A 21,547-nucleotide genomic window follows, 5' to 3' on the forward strand; every position below is an offset into this window, starting at 1 on the left:
TTTAACAAACCAGGGTAAAGGACAGGGAAGGCTACAACTGAGGTGTGTCTGAGCTGTCTTTAACATCTGAGATCATGTAGTTTCCCCCCCCCCCCCCCCCGAAGATGAATGTTTCTGTCAACATGAAACTCTTCTTCTGGTTTTAAGTCACTCACTGCCATGTTACTGCTGTTCCTGCCCACTTGATATGGCTGGCCACCCTTGACCTGGGCCAGCCCCTACCAGAAGCCCCATCCATCCTTGGATGATAACTGTGTCTGAAAATGGGGTTTATCCCAGGGCTGTTTATACTCAGTAGTATAAGTTGAGAAACCTCATAACAGAAGCCCCTCTTCTGAGAGGTGTGTCTATGTGAGCATACGTGTATGTATAAAAAGACATTTCAGTTTTCAATAAACTGTTTACTGTTCAAACATTAAATAAATGTAGAACCGTTTTAATCAGCTGAACAAATATTTAATGTACACTCCAGCGTAAGAGTAAGAGCTATGTTTAAAAATATCTTCTATACTGCTAAGACACAGGGAATTTATGGAAACGAGTGACCTGAAAGGTAAAACAAACATTCGGGGGAAAAAATGAAGTATATAATTTTAAATTTAAACGTATCCCTCTCCTGTTTTATTTGCATCCAATTGTGTTGTAAGTGTGTACGTGCACGTGTGTGTGTGTGTGTGTGTGTGTGTGTTAAGTCCTGGGAAGTGCTGGTTGGATTACAAATATACTTCTCTTTTCTAGAACAACTAGCGTTTGGGTGACTACCAAATTAATTTCCAGTAAATTGTTATGAGAAGGTCAAACATGGCAAAGTTCGTGTTCTGCCCAGGACTGTGCTTTTTGGTGAAGTAAATGTTTGTTTGCTCTTTAGGTTCCAAACACTGGAGGTCATTCATGACAGTAGTAGTTGGGTTTCTGTCCACAGCTTAGAAGGGATTGTCTAAAACTCCAACAGGAAATGCTGAATTCTTGGAAAACGCTTAATCCTCTGTAGAGTCTGTGTAAATATCATAGAAATTTGGCAGAAGGTGTGTAGTTTTAGAAAAATAACCTCTTACAAGGATACATGGGAAACATGTTTAATAAAATGGATGCCATCCTCTTTACACTAATTGCATTTTTAGTTATATTTGCAAAGAAGAATAAAAAATAAGGGTCTTCAAGTGGCCATGCTTTTCAACTCTTACCATCCTGCTAATTTAGTTTGGTGAACAAACCTCTAATTGAGGGCATCTTCTCTGCCTGAATTGCTCTAGAGCGGAGAATTGTAAGGGATATGTAGTACTTGGTTGTTCGTGGCCTTTATTTCTCTAAGCGTTTGGTGATAGTTTAGGTATAGCAGTGTAGCCATGTTATTACATGGCCGGAAACTCATCTGCCATTTCAATCAAACAATATGCCCACCCCACATCATCAAAAGAGTCTTTAACAGCAGCTTTCTACCCAATTGATCAGATTATCGATGTTGCCAATTCCATTTAGCATTGAAGGCTTTAAAATACCAAATTTATTGGCTTTCAAATACATGCCTTTCTTAATGCAGACATAGCTTCTTACTCTCTTTCTGGTTTACAATAGATATTCATTAAATGAAAAACTTGAAGTTTTCAAGCAATTTTGGGACATAGCACTATCCACATGTTTACTAAGAAAGTTTCCTGCCATTGGTTCCAAAAGAAATTCTTCAATTCTACTTGGAATCCAAGTCATTTCTGGCTCCGTCTAGCTCAGTGACAATTCATCCTTCCGTCCATAATCACTGATAAAGTCATCATGTTTCTGAGAAGACTGGGAAGAATAGCACTTCAGAGCCTAAGTTCAGCTGTTCAGAACCATAATGAAGAGGAACTGGAAGCTGAGAATTTAAAAGAGAAGAAAGGAAAGGGAGCTACTTAGCAGTCAGAACACAGTGTTTATGAGATCATTAGAAACCCATTTGAAATGCTGTTTCCTAACTAGCTTTAGCGAAAAGGAAGTTGTCAACTCAAGTCAATGAATATAGCCTTATATGCGCATGGCTATGAAGCAATTAATGTACCTTAATGCCATAATGAAATGGTTGGAAATTCTAATAGGGCTCTTCCAGATTTGGGGCTGCCTTTCGGTGAGGGGCTTTAATGTCTGTGCTACCTGGCAAAGCTGGCTCTTGTGTCAACAGCAAGATGGTGTGCTTGGCAATGGCTCCACAGGCCTAACACAATATACCTGCCCTCCTTCTCAGTGGCCTCTGAAATAACTACTGTATTTGAGCTGAGAAAAATAGGAAATTAGAATATTTGCTTATTTAGCTTCAGGTAGAGCTTCAGCTGTAGCAACCTCTAAAGCATTATGAAAAATGTATGGTATTTCCCACTGCGTTTTCAGACATATAATACATAAATACAAAGATAGCAATGAAAGGGTCTCCATACTGATGTGGCTTAATTCAGGCTATTTTTCTCTCACTCTTAGCTTGCTTGCTATACCTGATTTGAGGGTATGGTATTAACATACCATCATACTGAGGTGGCTTAATTCAGGCTTATTTTCCTTCTGCATCCTAGCTTTCTATACCTGATGTATTGGTGCTTTATTAACATACCATTCACATAAGGAGGACTTACCTGGACAGAATAAGATACTTAAAGGTAGAGCCCTGTGTGCTTTTCAGACCTTGGACTTTTACATGCCAGCCTAGAGAATGGAATTCGATTCTATTTAATATTTACATTAGCAATCTCCTGGTTCTAAAATTTATTGCACAACAATAGCTTCTTCAGGTTTTCCCTGTACCCTGCTGTTTTATTTAGTGTTATCATTTCACTTTCTCCATACTGCAATCCATACGTATAAGACAGCCTATTCATACATTAACAGCTATTATCCACTGTCACTGTTATTTCCCTTGGTTTCTTATCTTTTAATGAGGTTTGAACTCAAGGTGATCTGGAGCACAAAGGAGTGGGAAGTCTGTAGCTGCTGTGCATTAGGCATTAGGCACACCCACATCATCCAACAGATGGCCTTGACTTGTAGGCAGGTGGACAGGCTTATCCTGGAAGACAAGTGACTCGCCTGAGTCTCCCCGGAAATTAAGACCACGGCATCCACTGTAGAAGGACGGAGGACTGGGAATCTTAACCTTACACACTCAGAAGGCTAAGCAATTGCTCTGAAGTAGAGACCGGGAAAGAACAGGCTTAGCTGCCATCACCACTTCTTACTTTATAATTCAACATATTACAGATAAAGATGTTCTTCCCGATGTTCCAGGCATTCCTGCAACAAGCCTGGGAAGCTGTGTAAATAACTGCAGTTTCCCAGGACTGTCCCAGAAGGCCCGCCCACTCAGGAGGCCTGTCCCTTCCCAGGTCCCAGAGATTCGTAGTTGCACACTTCACTGCCTGTGGTCAGGTTCACTCAGTAGAAGCCCTACTGTCCAAATAGAGTGGGTTTCTGGTCAGAAACAAGCATGGCCACATGCTGGTGAACATAAGCAAATCACCCCACAGAGCCCCTTTCTTGTGAAGGGCAGTGCAAATCTGAGGGTCAGCGGTCAGGAGGAATATCACCAAGCAAATGGAAGCTGTGTTTGCTCCACCATGAAACATGAGCAGTGCATGTCTCTGGGAGGATTTACTGTAGCATGTCCAAAAGAAACGGACATCGGGCTTCCCTGGTGGCGCAGTGGTTGAGAGTCCGCCTGCCGATGTAGGGGACACGGGTTCGTGCCCCGGTCCGGGAGGATCCCACATGCCGCGGAGCGGCTGGGCCCGTGAGCCATGGCCGCTGAGCCTGCGCGTCCGGAGCCTGTGCTCCGCAACGGGAGAGGCCACAGCAGTGAGAGGCCCGCGTACCGCAAAAAAAAAAAAAAAAGAAAGAAAGAAAGAAACGGACATGGGTAAGTGGGTGGGAATGGGGCAGTGTTCCTACTTCAGAGTCATCCCAGCTGCTCCTGGAGAAAGAGCCTCCTTCAGGATCCCCCCCACCACAAGAAAGGACTTAGGAGCTTGCCATCTCTGGATTAACTGTCTTTATCTCTTTGAAACTGGAAGAGATGACAGCATTTGTGTTTGTTTTCTGTTGATGTTAAACAGATGCACAGGCCTATTACAGCCACACAGGTATAGTTCAAGATGAAGCAGTGATAGAAACGTAGTTGCTCTTGGACCAATGTGAGGAGAATGGGTTTGCCTACGATTTTGCTGAAGTAGTCAACATTTCTATTTGATTTAAAGTCCAGTGTCCGCAACAGGTCAAACTACACCTACCTACCGTTGGCTCTTTTCAGAAGCCAAGAGGTGTCCTCAACAGAGGAGGACATAGCCTCCAGAAATTCACTATTATTTCATGATTAGCTGCTATTTCTTCAGTAGATAAGATCAGGTCTGCAACTATGTATTTTTTCAAACCATGATTAGGCTGTGAAAGGTGGTGAAACAAAAGAAGGAAGAATTGGAGGAAGGAAAGGATGAAAAAAGCAGATGCTGGGTTGATCTTTATTTCTTTATTTTTAAAGTTGGAACTTCATTTGAACCAGTTTGGATCCTCTGGACTTTCCAATGGCTGGGCATCACAGTAAGCAAAACTGTCCCCCATGTTGGGAAAATCCTTGTGTTTCCTAAGGATTTAAATATATATGTTTTACAGCTCTGCCTTCAGAGCAAGATTCAGTGAAAACGGAATCAAGGGCATTTTTAGCTGGCAGAATTTTTACTTTTTTTTCTTTTTTCTTGTGTAAAATAAGATTTTTGCAGGGATGAGAGGTCTCAGGTAGTTTTTGGAAGTGAAAGGGTATAAAATATAAATAGGTTAAAGTAGTGATATGGTAAAAACTCTGACTCAAAAGTCTCTGTGAAGTTTTTCCAGATAACATTACCTAAGAATCTTTTCTCTGGGAGAGAAACAATCCCCAGAGGGCACACACAACTGCTGCACACATATTCCATTAGGTGGAGGGCAACTGGTGCCTGGTGTATCAATGCCCATGTGGAAAATCATTTGATAGACCCAACTCTAAAGGCTTGAATCTGCCTGAAGATTCCAGGAACAGACATCAAAATAGGATAGGCTTCTGAAGGCAAGGAGACTCCATCTGGTCCAGTGTTGGGACCCCTTTAAGCCACTGATCTCCTACCACACTGAATAGAAGAGTCTATCTTGGGAAAGTCAAGAGTTATTTTCTACAAGTTCCTTCCCCAAACTCCACCTCTTGCCAGATGATATTTTCATCCACGTGGAGACAATTGTGTGATTACCAGGTACCCAGGTTTTACTATAAAGATCTGTACACAATTGGGGAACCACTTTAAGTGGAAGCTATAGGTGTCCCAAGAGGGGAAGTCAGCTTCTAACAAAACTAAAAAACCAGCACTCTTAATAGGTTATGAAAATTTTCACTTAACAGAACACGTGTATTTAGGTTTGTTTGCACATTTTTCAAGACCTGTGATTTCAACCAATTAGCTATTTTCCACCAATAAACGCTATAATGATGGATACATAATGGGAACCAATCATTTAACAAAATGAAATGTGCTGATTTGAACACATACGTATAACTGTTCTTTTCTGTGTAACAGATCCTATGCCGAAATGGCTAAACTTTAAAAGCTCTTTTTCTTTGCTGTCATTAGGTGCTTGCTCAAAGCAAAAAATGTACAATATAGATCTGGAGCCAAATTTTGAACCAAATAAAGACATAACAACTGAACGAAATGAAGACATGAACAATCATTGGCTTTTTAAAAGAAGAAGTTAAAATATCATTTTGGACAAATTAAGTTTAGATTATCAAATAAAATGTTTTGTGATTTTAATGAAAGCATTAAATTAATTTGTGAGTGAAACTACATATATAAAGTTGTGATCCTCTAAGGTTTTGCTCAGGGAATTCCATTTGATAACATGATCCATCCTTTTAATTTATAGCCACTTGAGATGTACTAATGAAAGGCTAACATTCATTAATTCATACAACACACAAGAGAGTTAAGTTAGACACCAGGTATTGTAAAGGAGCTTGCAGTCAGGTGGGAAAACTGGACAGGTAAACATTAACTGTATGTGAGGTGATCAGGTCCCCAAAAGAGGCCTATAAGAAGTCTTATGAAAACATAGAAAGGAGGAATCAGAGAAGGCGTCACAGAGGAGGTGCTCTTTGAGCTCAAGTGTGAGGGACAAGTAAATCTTAAGCAAACAAAAACGTACAGAATACCAACCACGTTGGCAGGTTCAGTGCATGGATACAGTTAATGTAAATTTTCTTGTCTTCTCTCCAAATATTCTTTCCAGTTGTAGATTGTTATTGTTATAATATCTCTTAAACTGCAACTTTGCAAGTTACATTCTATAATTAAATTACCCCCATAACCAAGACAAAGATTAATACAAGCATATTAAATATTTAATATTCACTTGGTTCATTCATAAATGCCTATTGTTTAGAAAGATTTTCATGATTAGAGTCTCTCCTATGTATGCTTTAGATACGTGATATATTGTACTTGGTTCTGGGTACCAAATTCTTATAGAGACACGAGGAAACATAAGTCTATAGAGAGGATGGTGACAAGACAACAATGAAATTTCAAGCTTTCCACATAAGAGTCAACTGAAAGAAAGGTGTATGTTTAGCCTAAAATAAAAAGAAAAATATTTAGCTACTTCTCATTATTTAAAATCCATCATGTGGAAGACAAATTTGACTTTTTCTGAATCTAATGTTTTCACATGATAGACCCAAGACTAGGTAGTAGAAGTTGCAAGGTGGTAAAATTTGACTCAATTTAGGGAAGAATTTTCTAATGTTCAAATACTCCCCATCAATCTTAAGGCAGACAGCAACCTGATGGGGACTTGGTGAGTTATATTGAAATATCATGTTATTAGTTGGACGGATATATAGAAAAGTCTGTTTCAGTGTTCTGATTCTCTGATATTCAATATAAGCTAGATTCTGTTTTTTTGTTTTTATTTAGCGTAATTTTTTCCCAGAAAACAGGTGATTCATGAAATTATCAGATAAGTCATTCTTTGAAATTTTGCACCACAAATCATGTATGTAATACCCCATCATGCATGGGCATAGAAACATGTTAATAACTTGACTAATCACTTCTTAATATTTGTAGTGTAAATGAAGGCGAAAAATCCTCTTGATATTAATTGACAGCCTTTGAAAATACCCCATAGGTTTGGAATAGAATCAGGGCCCTTGCAAAGATCAGAAGGCAATGTCCTACGGTGAGAAAACTGATACCATGAGACAGCAATTCTCTTTGAAGCTCAGAGAACAGGTCCACTGAGGAAAGTCAAACACACAAAAGTCAAGATTTGCTAACTATGGGGGAAAGAAGTCAGCATCTGAAACCATTTCAAGCAAAAGAGTAATTTCTAGCAGTGGTAAATTGTCAAGAGTGGACCGAAGAAAACTAATGAAACCATGCTTTCCTCCCCAAATCTCTTGTCTTCTGTAGCTCTCATAGCAACTGCCTAGTAGGATCAGAGGACCCCAGAGGCCAAAGGGCATTTGTCTAAACATCTGTGGAGTTCACTGGACATGTTATCATTGGAAACTACCCAATGACATGGTGTGGACTGCGGACAGAATGTGTTGGGCTTACTTTCATGGAGATAAATACCAGCAGCCACTGAAAGTAAACTTTACAAACATGCTTTTTTAAAGGAGCCTATTAGCCTGAGATTTGATTTACTAACTCATCTGGACAAACACTCTCGACATAACCCCTCTACCCACCCCTAACCCCTCCCACACACCCAAGTCTTTTCTTTTAATTCACATAACATAAAATTAATCACTCGAAAGTGAACAATTCAAGGGCATTTAGTACATTCACAGTGTTCAATAATCACCATCTTTATGTGGCTGCCAAACATTTTCATCACCCCGAAGACAAAGTCCATACCCATTAAGCAGTCATTCACCATCTCCCTCCTTCTCCCAGCCCCTGGCAACCACCAATTTGCTTTCTGTCTCTACAGATTTACCTGTTCTGGATATTTCATATAATTGGAATAATACAACATGTGACCTTTTGTGTCTGGCTTCTTTCACTTAGCCATGTTTTAAAAGAAACAAAAAATTCTGTATTATTTTTACCATGCTTTATTTTGTGGTTGAAAAGCCTTATTTTGGATGTCAATAATTATACTCCTTGTACAGCTCTCTACAAAATGTATTTACTCCCCTCACATATTATTTGATCCTTACAACAGTCTTATAAAGTAGGCAGTAATGGCCTTATTATTACTGTTTCACAAGTGACAACACTGAGACAAGGAGAGCTGGTCCAGCATCCCACAGTAAAATTATCTGATACTTTCCAGTCTTCTTGTTCCACCGCCTTTTCTAAAGAACTGTACTGCACGGTTCCTGTCAGAGCTCTTGCAAACACAGAGCGCTTACTAACACCTGTATTTTTAAAATCTGAAAAGCGTATTTTAAATGAATAGAATAAATGAAAATAGTGTTTGGATACGCTATACAATTTGCACTCAGTAGAGAGCTACTTTGACACATAATATTTCCATATGACCGGAAATAACCTGAGCACCTAAGACCAGATTCTGTCCCAAGTCCAAGTCTCCACTAGGCGTCACCTGGAAGCCAGTTCAACCCCACATCTTTGGACCTTGGATGGTGTCTGAGTCTTGTTTCTGTAGTCTGTACAGTAAGAAGGTTGGACATAAATGACCCCCTAACGCCTCTTCCAGATCTGAATTCAATAATGCTAGGCTAAACCCCAGATCAAACTCAACACTGAACTCAGCTCCGGCTACACAGGGCCAGTAAAACTATTTGAAAGATGAATCAATCAACAGTTTTATTCATGACTAATGCCAACAGCCATTCCTTGTTGCTAAAATTTTTTCAAGAAATTGGAAATGTTCTTGATCAAGCTAGCTGTTCCAGATTTTATTGACTGAATGATTTCTATGTAAATAGGCAGTATGCAAAGAGATCTTAGTAATTTGGTGATGGCCAGGTTCTCGACTTTCTGGTATAGAACACTATTTCACACTTTTCCCTATATTTAAGCTGCTCATTCCATGGTAGAACTGCCCATATTTATCACTTTTGAAATTTGAAGTCAAATCAGGACCGCCAAACAGCATTTTTAGCATGTTCGTAGACGTGTGGTTTTTTTTTTTTCACCCTGGTGCTCAAACCCAACCATTTATTTGCCATCTACCAGAAATTAGCATCTGAATCTTATTATGCCCTCTCCATAGATTTTCCTTGGTCAGGTTTTATTTTTAACTGTGGCTTTAGCAGTTCACCCAGGATTGGGGAGTAGTCAAATTTAGCAGGGCTAGACTGCCATCTAGAGACCAGAATTTGCATTCCAAAGTCCTGGTCCTCAGTGAGCTTGCTCTTTAACAAAAAGTAGCAATTTGCTGAATAAAGAAGCTCCAGTTCGCTTTGGCAAAGTGGGAGGCACCCCCTGAATCTAGAAAAGAGGAAGGCCAGAGCAAAGAGCTTGAGGTGGTCTGATTCTGAAAGTCCTCCAGTTACTGAAGGTTAGGTGACCACGGGAGACCTCAATGACAACAAGTAGGCAGAATCCTGCACCCTAGAGCAGGAATGAGTCTTCTTTAACTTGCTGTTATAACAGAATCCCATTTGCTGGAAGTGGAAATTGCACTGTAGGCCAGTTAGGATTTTCCAACTTGCAATGTAAGCCAGAAAGGAAAGAGTCCTTCTACAGGGCAATGAAAGCTGCAAAAGCCCTTCATTTTATGTGAGAATCCAGTCTTTATAGTCCTCATAAAACCCAAACCTGGCTTTCCTTTTTCTGCTTGAGCGTAGCTTAGTTTCTGTGTCCTGGGCACACTTGGTATCATCTTTTGCTTATCGCTCCTGCAGCTTAGAAGGACCAGTAGTCCCTATGTTTCTGGAATTTAAATCTGAAGAGCGTACTGTTTCTAGTGTTTCCTTGGGAAGCGCATAGCTTGGAAATCCCTCCCCTACTCTTTTTCCCCAAAGCTGTCCTTCAGGGCCCTGTGCTAACGCCATCTGTTCCATCAGACAGTCCTTTGATGCATGTGAAGAGGCTGGCTGGAGAGGTACAGAGCAGAGACTGAAGTGGCTGAGAATTAATTAACTGCATATCCTTTGGTAACTGTGCCCAGAAGTTCAGCTACAGGAATGTTTTATAAATCAAAAATAACAACTATTATAGTTAACCTCAAAATCATAGGCCTCAAGAGTTCCTACTTTGCTGATGCTAATTAAGTGGTCAGTTCTGTCCAACAGAATGTTACCCAGCAGTCTTTTGGTTCATGATGAGAACGACCAAAAAAATATACTATCTTGAAAATTTTTTATAAATATAGGATGAAGTGCACCATACACATCTAAAGTTCCAGTGATGTCATTTTTGGCTAGATCTCACATATTTTAGGAACTTTTAAACCCCAAAATTACTTTTGTTGCAGGTATTAAACAGGGTCTGGAAAACAGGCACTTCAGTATGGTGTGGTAGAAAAAACTTGAGTTTTAGAGACCAAGCAACTGAGCATTGTATCTCTGCTTTCACTCATTAGAGACCCTGGAAAAGCTTCAATTTTCTCATCTATAACAACTGGGGAAAATGACATGAAGAATTATTATGAGGATTAAACAGAGTAAAATCTGAAAGCCCCCCACACTTAGTAGATGCAGAACAAATGCCCATATTATTTTTTTAAAGTCTTGCATCTGTCTTCCTTATTACCCCAGTGATACTCTGCAGCTGGAAACAGGATGTTAATAATAATATTGGGTCTGATAATTTTGCTTCATCCCTAGAACACTAGAGCTTCTAAAGCAATGCTTCTTAAGCTTGAACGTGTATATGAATCTTGTTAAAATGCAGATTTTGATTCAGTAGGTCTGGAGTGGAGCCTGCGATTCTGCATTTCTAACAAGCTCCCAGGGGATACTGCTGGTCTGAGGACCACATTTTGAGTAGCAAGCCTCTAAACCAGGGATTGGCAAACTATTTACTGCCTCTTGGTGAACTTCCTGTGTTTGTAAATAAAGTTTTATTGGAACACAGCTACACCATTTATTTACATAATGTCTCTGGCTGCTTTCCAGCTACAATGGCAGAATTTACTATCCTGCCCCTAGAGCTTACTGACCCCCTCTAAACCACTCTCTTTCTTATTCTAGACATGTAAATGAAGTTAATTATTAACAGAAGCATATGGAGGGCTGGGAGAGGGATGAGAGGGTAGAATAAGAAGGAGGAACAGCTATTTGTATCTCCCTATTGCTGCTATTACAAAACTAGTGGCTTAAAACAACACATGTTTATTGTCTTACAGTTCTGTAGTTAGAAGTCTGATAAGGGCCCTCACTGGGCTAAAACAAGACATTAGCAGGGCTGCATTCCTTCTGGAGGCTCTAGGGGAGAATCTATTTCCTTGCCTTTTCCAATTCCTGGAGGCTGCCTGCATTCGTTGGCTCAAGGCCCTTTCTTCCATCTTCAAAGTCGGCAATATTGTATCTCTCTGACTCTTCCTCTGTCATCACTTATCTCTGACCACAACTGGGAGAAGTTCTCTGCTTTTAAGGACAGATGTGATTAAATTAGCGCCACCCCACCCGCCAGACCTAGATAATCCAGCTAAATCTTCCCATCTCAAAGTCCTTAACGCATTCACATTTTCCACGTGAAATAACATATTCAAAGGTTCCAAGTATTAGAGTGTAAACATCTTTGGAGATTCTGCCAACCATACTACCTCAAAGCACATTCTTCAAAATGACAGTTTTCCAATCATTTCACTTCCATAAATGTTATCATGGTAGCCTTTACATTATGATGAAAAGATGTTAAACAAGGCCATATGACTGAAAGACCGTGAAACATGTAGAGAAGGTAGGTAGTCAAAGGGTTTATTTTTATGTGCTTCTTTTCCCACCAAACAAGTATGTAGGCTCACTACCCAAGGATACCTTGTACCTCTGTGCCGGCAGTTCACTGCCCAACTGCAAAGGAAGCCCTGAAGGTGGTCAGCCCACGAACTACACAAGCTTCCATGGCAGCCCTGCCCTCCGTATCCCAGCCACCTACCCCTGAGATCAGAATGTGTCTACATCTCTGGCTATTGCTCATATCATTAAATTGAATCTTTGGAAAGAGTTTCTTTAGCTTGCACTGTTCATAAAACAGTATGCCCACAGTAATGTCTCGTGATAAAATTAATCACTCTGATGAATTAAAGTCAACTTGCAAACAAAATAATGTAGAAAAATAATACCTTAATAGCTATGGAGTGAGACCATTTAGTAGCAGGAAGGTTAAAGATAAACTAGTCACTCAACCTTGTACCCGTACACAGTGTCATTTTCATAGTAAGATTAAGCAACCCAGAACCCAAGACTACAAGAGAGAGGAGAAATGCTGACTTGTGGCACTGGGCAAGAAAGCCAGGAATGGAATAAAGGGAAGTGAAAGGAACTCTCACAGGAATACTTTTCAGTTGCATCTGAAGCCCAATGAGGAAGGTTTCAGATATGAATCACTGACAACCGCCTGCTAGGCTGTTATGCTTAATCCTTTACATTCTGAGTATGTCATGGTACTCCATAAAAAAGCTTATTGCATAAGCTGTTCTCACGCTCCTAAGCTCATTCTCTTCAACAATGCCAGAAATATAATAACAGGCAAGCGACCAAGAAAATAAGTGACCAACTATTGTATAAGATTGCGTTTTGCTAAAGGTCAAGACAAATTATCATGAAATCCTTAAAGATGCTGTTATATGGTTGCTGGGAACAAAAGGTTTCCTTTCAGGAGAGCTTCTTAGAAGCAGAGGCCACTGTGCTTCAATCCTCAGCTAACTTTTAGTTAATGACTCTTGCCTTTTGTCCTACCAGCTCTGCTTATTAAAAGGAGGATGCGGTCTGGAGTGTGTGCTGTCAGAATGAACAGCAGGGTCAGCCACTACTCCCAAATTGTATGCGCCCAGGATGCCTGCTACAGAATGAGGAAATGCTCACATTTGATTAACCTTCCAGGTAGAGAAAGGGAGGCAGCCAGGGGTCCGCAGCTACACAACATCGTATAATGGTAGTTTTAAAATATGGCAGGTCCTAGAGGATGCGAGAAAAGTCAAAGCACAGGGTGCTGACTTAGTGTAACGAGAGAAGATTGTGTGTGTACAATAGCAAGCAAGGCTTTGGGGGAAGAACTTCGCCAACCTGGGCATTCATTTTCTTCAAAATATTTATAACAATATGATAATCCCTATGTCTGTGCGATGCTTTATGGAGTGCAGAATGCTTCAAGGGCACCACCCCATTGACTTCACCACTATCCTTTGTGGTAAAGGGTTGGAATTGAGCAGCACTTTCCAAATTAAAAAAAAAAAACCTCCTTATTAGCTGTCAGTGCACTTTCTTCCTTTAGGTACAAACGATGAAGAGAGAAAAAATATGATTGGGTGGGGAAGGGGGACTTTTGGTGGTTAGGGCATAGATAAAACCATCTTGGAAAGACATCTCCTGAAAACATGGGTGAAAGAAAGCACAAGGTCACTTCTATTTCTGGGGCTCCAGATACAATAAGAAAAAGAATCTATCAAGCTTATGAAAAAGTGTAATCCTATTGTTAAATCTAGCATTATTTTGTGATTAAGTCAAAAGTTGAAAATTTATCTTTTTGTTAATATGAGGCCCAGACCAATGGCACCCCTGGATACCCAGCGACAGATGCTGCCCTTGGTGTGCTACTACGAGATGACAGTGGACTAACCAGAGGCAGTTCTTTAATCTCTCAAGAAGAGTATACTTTTGTATTTATTGCCCCTTAGCCCTTGACTCCATACCCATACACTGAATAAAATCCTATTTGCCTTCAAGACCCAGTTTAGATACCGTATTCACCATGAGGTCTTCCCGACGGCATTTTTTGTTCTGTGTGTTCTAGTGTGTCACTTATGATTACCATGTTATAAGTCATATATGTGCTTTACATGCTCCCTTTCCTACCGGACTGTGAGTTCAAAGGAGTCAGGGGTGGAGTAAAACACCTAGCACTTAGTAGGTACTCATATTATGTTTGCTGAATGAATGAATGAATGGAAAAAGAAAGCAAGAAGAGTCACCATAAAATAATCAAGCCCAGTGGCACCAGGTTTGATCAAATACATGTTGGAAAACCTATGAAATATATATATTTACACCGGGCATTTTTCAAATTCAGTTGTTCCTGACTCTTTAACCCAGGAGTTGTCATCATTAGCTTGTGATCATTTACCACATACCTGATGTAGATGACTTAGGTAATGCATGTGTTTATAATTGTTTACTCCAGCCAGTTGTGCGTTATTTATAAAATAGAACTTCTTCATTCTGAGCAAAATCTGATGAGAGGCATATCAGCTTAAAAGTCTGCAGTTTCCTCCCCTGCCTCACATTCCACAGGTTAATACCAATAAGCTGTGTATCCCTTACTGGGAAAAAAATTCCTTTCCACTTGGCTTTAAAGTGGGAAAGCACCTTTGGGTCTTTTACAACTGGGCTCCTTAAACCAGTGAGGCTCTGAACTCTCACCCACTTACCAGTAGCATCTTAAACCTGTGACAACAGATGAAAATCCACTCTTCTATACTTTGTTCACTCAGTTCAGGCACACACTGTTTAAAGCCACCCTTAGTTAGAGAAAGAATAAAGAATGTACCTTATTGATACTGGATTTGATTTTCCAAACCTAATGACAAAAGTGTCTGTGATTACAAACCAAACCTTCACGCAAAAACCCAGCGCAAATCAGTCTTCTTTCAGAAGTTTCAAATTCCTTTGTGCAAGAACCTTAGTTTAATAAATATGCCCAAGTAGATTTCGTTCTAGACAGAAGGCAACTGTGATAAGAGATAGTACTGGGACTTTTGCTTGAGTTGAGGTTGTAATTTCAAATGAAAATACAGCATGAATTCCTTGGAAAGGAGAACTTGCTGTAACGTTACCTTTTCAGTTGTCAGAGGGCATTCCTGGATGTTCGTCTTCATCTCTAATTTTCTGCACAGTTATTTGTTACCCTGATAACAGTGTGCTTTATGGCAGCTCTCCATTAGCCAGTGCTACAGTTTTATGAGCCATGCAGAGAAAGTGAAGGAGTTGCTCAGCCTCCTTGGGAGTTATTTTGTTGGTGGTGATTTTCAAAGGAATTTAAACCTTTGTGCAGGCAGAGTGGGAAGGGGCTTGTTTTATTATTGGCTAACCCCAAATGTAGCAGTTGGCTGGACTCAAACCATGTCTTCAGTTTGCAAGAGATGATAAAAAAGCAGTCTTAGCTATTCAGATAACTATGAAATCTTAATGACTTCTCAAAAGAAAGAAAGAAAGGGGAAAATATAAACACGTGGAAGAGTATTGTTCCTTTCCTTTTTTAAAAAAGAAAAAAAGGCTTGAAATATGTTTTAAAATATTTTATGAGGTCACGCTAAAAAAAGAGTAATTGGAAGAAAAATTCTGCTTGTCTAAGCGAAGAGCACATTTGTAGCGGTAGGGTAAATGTTTTATCGATTGAGAAGCTGGGAAACTCAAGTCATTACTCACCATGGGCTAAAGAATAATTGCTAATGCTCTGGCGGAAAGATTAAAAACAGTTTCTGGAAGTATTTCTTACAATGATCAATGGTGTATCATCCCAGGCCATTGGATCTTCAATAACATTTTTCCCTTTTGGGATACAATCAATTTTTATAATATGATTCATTTGCCAGTGGGCATGCTTTCTTCATACGATGAAAAGGCACTTATGCATCTTATATTGTTGAAAAGTAATCTTATACAGCCAAAGATCAGGCTGTGGTATAGAAGACTCACTGGAATCCATTTCTGTTTTAAATGGGTTTTGGAAATTATCTAGGGTGGGAAAGTGGGCGATGGGGGAGACAGTTTTTAGCCTCTTTGTTATTGCTTTGTTAACCCTTTGAGAATGCATTTAGCACACTCTGACAGCAGTCCAGATTGTCATAACACGAAGGTGCTGACTTAGGGGGCTATTTTAGATTTCAGCATATGCCACGGTGAGCTTGACTCATTTGCAACACTAATTACCCTGGCGGAGCTTTCAGGTCAAGGGTTGCCTTACAGCTGTCTACTGGCTGCACATGTCTGACAAGGTCTTCAGCATCCTGCGGCAGAGCTCAACTTTGGTCCACTGCTGCTGAATCCATCAATTTATCTCTGCTTTAATAAATAACAGCTTCGGTCATGAGAGGCTGTGCTCACGCCAGAATTTCTCCCAGGAGAGAAAGCGCTGAAAGCTTGGGCGCAAGACCTTTCAGACTCCACTTTGCCATTGGACTTGTGTTGAGGGAAATGCATGGCCCCATCACCAGGATCTGCCAAATGTAGAGGCCAAAACAAAGAGTAATAGAGCCAAGCTCAGGAAATGGTCATATGTTCTTTTGAAGGGTGACATGAGCCCCAACCTGGAATTTTGTTTGAATCTGAGAACAGTGGTTTTTATGAGATTACAGAAAGGTTAACCTACTTTCTGCCTCTTCCACATTTTCCTCACTCAATAGCCTGGCTCTGCACCCAAGAAACTGAACATTCAAAATTAAAACAAAATAAAAAATTTTGAAAATATGGTTTAGATCGTCTACATTTCAAATATTTCCTTGTTTGATGGTGAGATCATACCCAAACTGATTTCCTTACCAAAGGAATTGTTTTTATTTGAATGTTTAGCAGTGTATAGACATTTTTTCATATTTGCACATTTCTAGTCTATTTAGTGAAGCAAGCCATTAAGTTTCATATCTCTCCTTTTTCATTGTTTTCAAAGGAAAAATATTTAATCTTAAGAAGAATAAAAATTAAAAGAAAAAATACCCGATCTAGAATGATTTAGAGATTTTTACTAACTAAAAAAGCTCTTGCACTCCTTAATAATGTCACTTCAAGATTAGCTTTCCTGAAAGATAAATTTAAATCATCCTTCTCATCATCATGGGAGTTAAATTTACTGAGTGCTTACTTTGGTCCAGGCACCAAGTAGAAGCTAAATTTTATATATATATATATATATATAACTATTCTATGAGGTAGGATAGTGTTTTTAATCTGCACTTTTTACAAAAGTAGAAATTGAGAGGTAAAAACGTTAAGTAACTAACGACTAACTATGGCCGTAAAGCTAGGTCAAGGTAGGGCTAAAAATAGAACTAGGTTAGTCTACTCTGAAGGCAGGGCTCTTAGCTACCTTACTCTTATGTTTCATGCTCATAAATTTTATTGGTTCCCAATTTGCTAAGAGTATGGGTGTAATCATGTAGGTTAATTTACGCATCTAAATCTAGAATTGAAGGTCTTCCCTAATCTATTCCCAGTGAACCATTATTCCAGTGTTATCTTTGGTAACTGATACTCTGTACGTCTTACTTTTCTGCCAAAATGCTCTTCTTGCTATTTGATCTATTTATGCCTATTATCTTTCTTGCCCTCCAGCTTCATTTTTGCTATTACAAATATCACACATCCCAAACTGACCCTGCCAGAAGTTCCTTCTCACTACTCTGAACACCTACTTCATTTGTTCTGTACTACTCACAGAGTATTTTATGTTTCCTCATATTATAGTCACTTAAATGTGTCATATATTTTATTGTATGCTTGCATTACTCTTGGTGCCTAGCACTGTGCAAGAGTCACAATAAGTTCTGAATTAAAGTTTGCTAAATGAATGAACAAAAACCATACATAGCAATGTCAGTCCACCAGAAATAACTGATACTATATTGGGAAAGTCCAGTTAAACCATTTCTAGATGAGCAAATCATTCCCATAATGAAACTTCAGGTTTTTAACTGAGTTAAGTTTTGATCAGATCTTGGTCTTTGGTTGGTACGTTAGTTTGCTAAGGCTGCCATAACAAAATACACAGACTGGGAGGCTTAAATAAGAAAAAGTTATTTTCTTATAATTCGAGAGGCTATAAGTCCAAGATCAAGGCGTTGGCAAGTTTGGTTTCTTCTGAGGCCTCTGTTCTTGGCTTATAGATGGCTGCCTTTTCTCTGTGTCCTCGCATATCTTTTTTTTTTTTTTTGCACACACATCCCTGGTGTCTTTTTGTGTGTCCAAATTTCCTCTTCTTATAAAGACACCAGTCAGATTTGATTAGGGTCCACCATAACAGCCTCATTTTAACTTAATCACCTCTTCAAAGGCCCTATCTCTAATTACAGTCACATTCTGAGGTACTGGGGCTTAGGGCTTCAACATATGAATTTTGGGGAGACACAACTCAGCCCATAACAGATAGCTTTCGGGGAAAGATAGAAGATTAGGATGCAAAGCATTATGTCAGGATGAAAGCATTAATAAGTCTTAAAAATGGTTACTTCTCAAATTGGCTGACATCCTAAACATGCAAATGCTTTAGAATCCCTGATCCTATAGCACAGGCTTAGCTTTAAAGAGTGGACCATTTTGTTTGATGGTGAATCTGTCAGCAAATTTTTAAATGCCTGAATTATATAATTTAAAGTGAACAAAGTGAAAACCCAAGGCAATTTCAATTATAGGGCAATTCATCAACTATAAGGAAGAGTCTCAGAACACAGATTGAGTTATGGCAAACCAGGCAAGGTATGCAAAATTCCTCCTCCCACATAAACTTAGGCAAGCCTCTGCAGGACGTGTAACAAAGCATGGCTATTTCCATAATTGCATTTACTCCAGCTCTTGGGGCAGCACACTTTTGATGCTCCAACGAAGTAGAAAAGAGCTCATAGATTTTTAAGGTTGCAGCCCAAGCCAGAGGTATGCTGTTAACAGTTCAAGACAGGGGAAAATTGTAATACATGGCCTCCAAATTTACACTCTTCCTGACTCAGGTAATGAAACATGAACCACACATCCAGCTTTTGATAAAGTAGTGCTCACTTGGGCAGTGAGAGACTGCGGGTAGGTATTTATTCTCTGGCTGCCATCCTAAGTTGTCCTTGACTGGCAAGGCTTTCACATTAACCCTTTTCTCAGAGGATTCTGAGAAACTTGGCTCCTAGTGATGAAGTCTTATTACGTTCACCACCCATTCTTCAGGTTTCCATTTGCTTGTAATTATCTTAGTGCCGTGTTCCTGTATGCTGTTGCTGCTGTTACAGTGATACCATCCTATTGAGTGATTACAAATAGCCTAATGAAGAGAGGAACACGGTCTCTGCACTTAGCATCCAGTAAGCAAAAAGCCGGCTGTCAGAATTTCACACCTCATAGAGGGGCCTGACCCTCTGAGTGACGCCGGATTAAGCTACCATCCCTTTTGCACATTACATGATAACATGGGAGATTCACTGACCCAGTTTTTGAGAATTAAGAGAATGATGACTGCCAAGTGATATATGATGGAAAGCTTTAGAAATACTAAATAACCATGACTATCATAATTGGAGTCATAGCAATAAAATATTACTTAATAGACCAAAAGGAGGAGGTCATGGTAGGTGGAGGAGTTGAGAAGCAGAGAAAGAGGAGGGGAAAGAGCAAAGGAGAGCCTGAAGAGAATATCAGCAATGCTGTTCCAAACCTTTAGAAATCTGTCCATCTTGATACAGGTGTGACCCAGCATGAACATATTCCTGTACTGACAGCTTTAAAGTGAAACACAAGACTTAGCTCCGAGGAAGGATGAGGGGTGTGTGTGTGTGTGTGTGTGTGTGTGTGTGTGTGTGTGTGTGGTAAGTAGGATAGATGAGGATGTGACATTTGGGAAGAGGATGGAATCAGTCTCTGAAGGAGGGAAACTGAAAGGAGGGGCTCCATGCTGGGCACCTTATGGAGGAGTAATGAGTGAGGCCTCTTCATGGAAGGGAGCACTGGTGGAGAAACAAAAAGAATGAAAACCAGTGACAGTCCAAAAGACGAAGGAGCAGTTTAAACCTCTGGGAGGAGAAAGGTTGTGACTTTGAAGTGAGTCCACTGGCTTAGCCTCTGGGGAGGTCCTTGCCCAGGGGCTGGAGGGTGCATCTTTAAGAAATAGCAGGTGGGAACCCACAGCTCTACCTGGGGTGGCACAAAGGCAGCAGGGCTAGGACTGCAACTGGGCATCACCCCAGAACCCTGGGAGAACAAAAGACCGTGAAAAGTATGGGCAGATTCTAGACTCACTCTCTGTCCGCTGTCACAAAAGCTAAACAGAGGCCTGGGGGGAAATGAAATGGGCAAAAAAATGAGCAGAAAGCCTGTGGTAGGTAGACCCATCTGTGCCCCCCAGCTATACCCTCAGAAGAAAGTCATGTTAGAATCCACTCAACACAGGGCTGATCAAAAGACCCAAAGCCACCAAAGAAAAGCCAGTGGTATCACATAAAGTTTATTGAACACGAAGGCACAAAATCAGGGTTTAATTCAGTTATGTAACTTCTCTGAGCCTCAGGCCATTCATCTGAAAATGACAATAATAAGAATTGCCTCATAGAGGTTTTGAAATTATATAAATGAAAATATAATACAAATATTTGTTGAGCAGCTATTATGTGCCTGGGACTGAATATGGACTGCCGATTCAACCATGAACAAGAAAGGCAACGTCTTGGCCCTAATGGGGTTAGAAGCTGACATTGGAGTCAGGGCACTTGCCAGCTAGTGCTCACAGATGCTTATGTGCTTAGTTCCCCTAACCATTAGGTTGAGGCTATGGGACTGTGTTCTGACAACATGATGCAAGTGGACATGATGTGAGAGTGATGCCGAAAACTCGGCCTCTGTGCACTGGTGCTGAATCGAATCTGAGAGACAGAGTTTTGGGTGATGTAGATAAGAATAGCTTTATTGCTTTGCCCGGCAAAGGGGGACACAGAGAGCTTGTGCCTCTCAAAACTGTGTGTCCCAACCCGGGAGGATTTGGTGAGGAGTTTTATAGAAATGGTTCAAGGGCGCAGTTGCTGATAAGGATCAGGGTGTGTGCAGGGCCTGTACTCAGTAAATCTGGCCACAGGTGGTCTCCTGATGAGCTTCTCTGGAATGAAGAATGCTAATATCTTCAATTTGTTGGGGGTTTTAGTTCTTTAAAGAGCTCAAAGATATCATTATGTGTATCCCTTGAGGTGGAACCAGGACCCTGCCCCAAGGCTGCACTATTGTTTCTTGGCTGCTCCTCCTTTGTCTCTGCATCCTCTCCCTTCCCTGATTAGCAACTGTTCATATCTGCCCTTTGGAACTCTGGGAAGGTCATGGAGGTTGGAGTCTATTCCCCACAAACAAGAAACGGGGGACATGGAAAGGCTACTGTGCCCAGGAGCCCCATAGGGTCCTGCTCAGTTTCAAGGGGACTGAGGTGCAACAACAAGATATAGGTGGATGTGGTATGAGGGGACTGGGGACCAACAATGGGATGTATGTACGTGTGATGTGAGGCATTTCTGTCCTCAACCCTCAGAAAATATTCTACATGACCATGTAACACTCTTCTCTTCCATGGTGATCATGGAAGCCACGTGTTTTAGATCATATAGCTTCAAGTACATAAGAGCTACCTGTCCTGCATTTGACAATGGTGGGAGTCAAAAATAAACTTTATTGTGTTGAGCCACTGAGGTTTTT

The sequence above is a fragment of the Delphinapterus leucas genome, chromosome 6 (assembly GCF_059928025.1).
Source record: "Delphinapterus leucas isolate spDelLeu-1000000601 "Yukka" chromosome 6, BTC_Dleu_Yukka2, whole genome shotgun sequence".
Taxonomy (NCBI): Eukaryota; Metazoa; Chordata; class Mammalia; order Artiodactyla; family Monodontidae; genus Delphinapterus; species Delphinapterus leucas.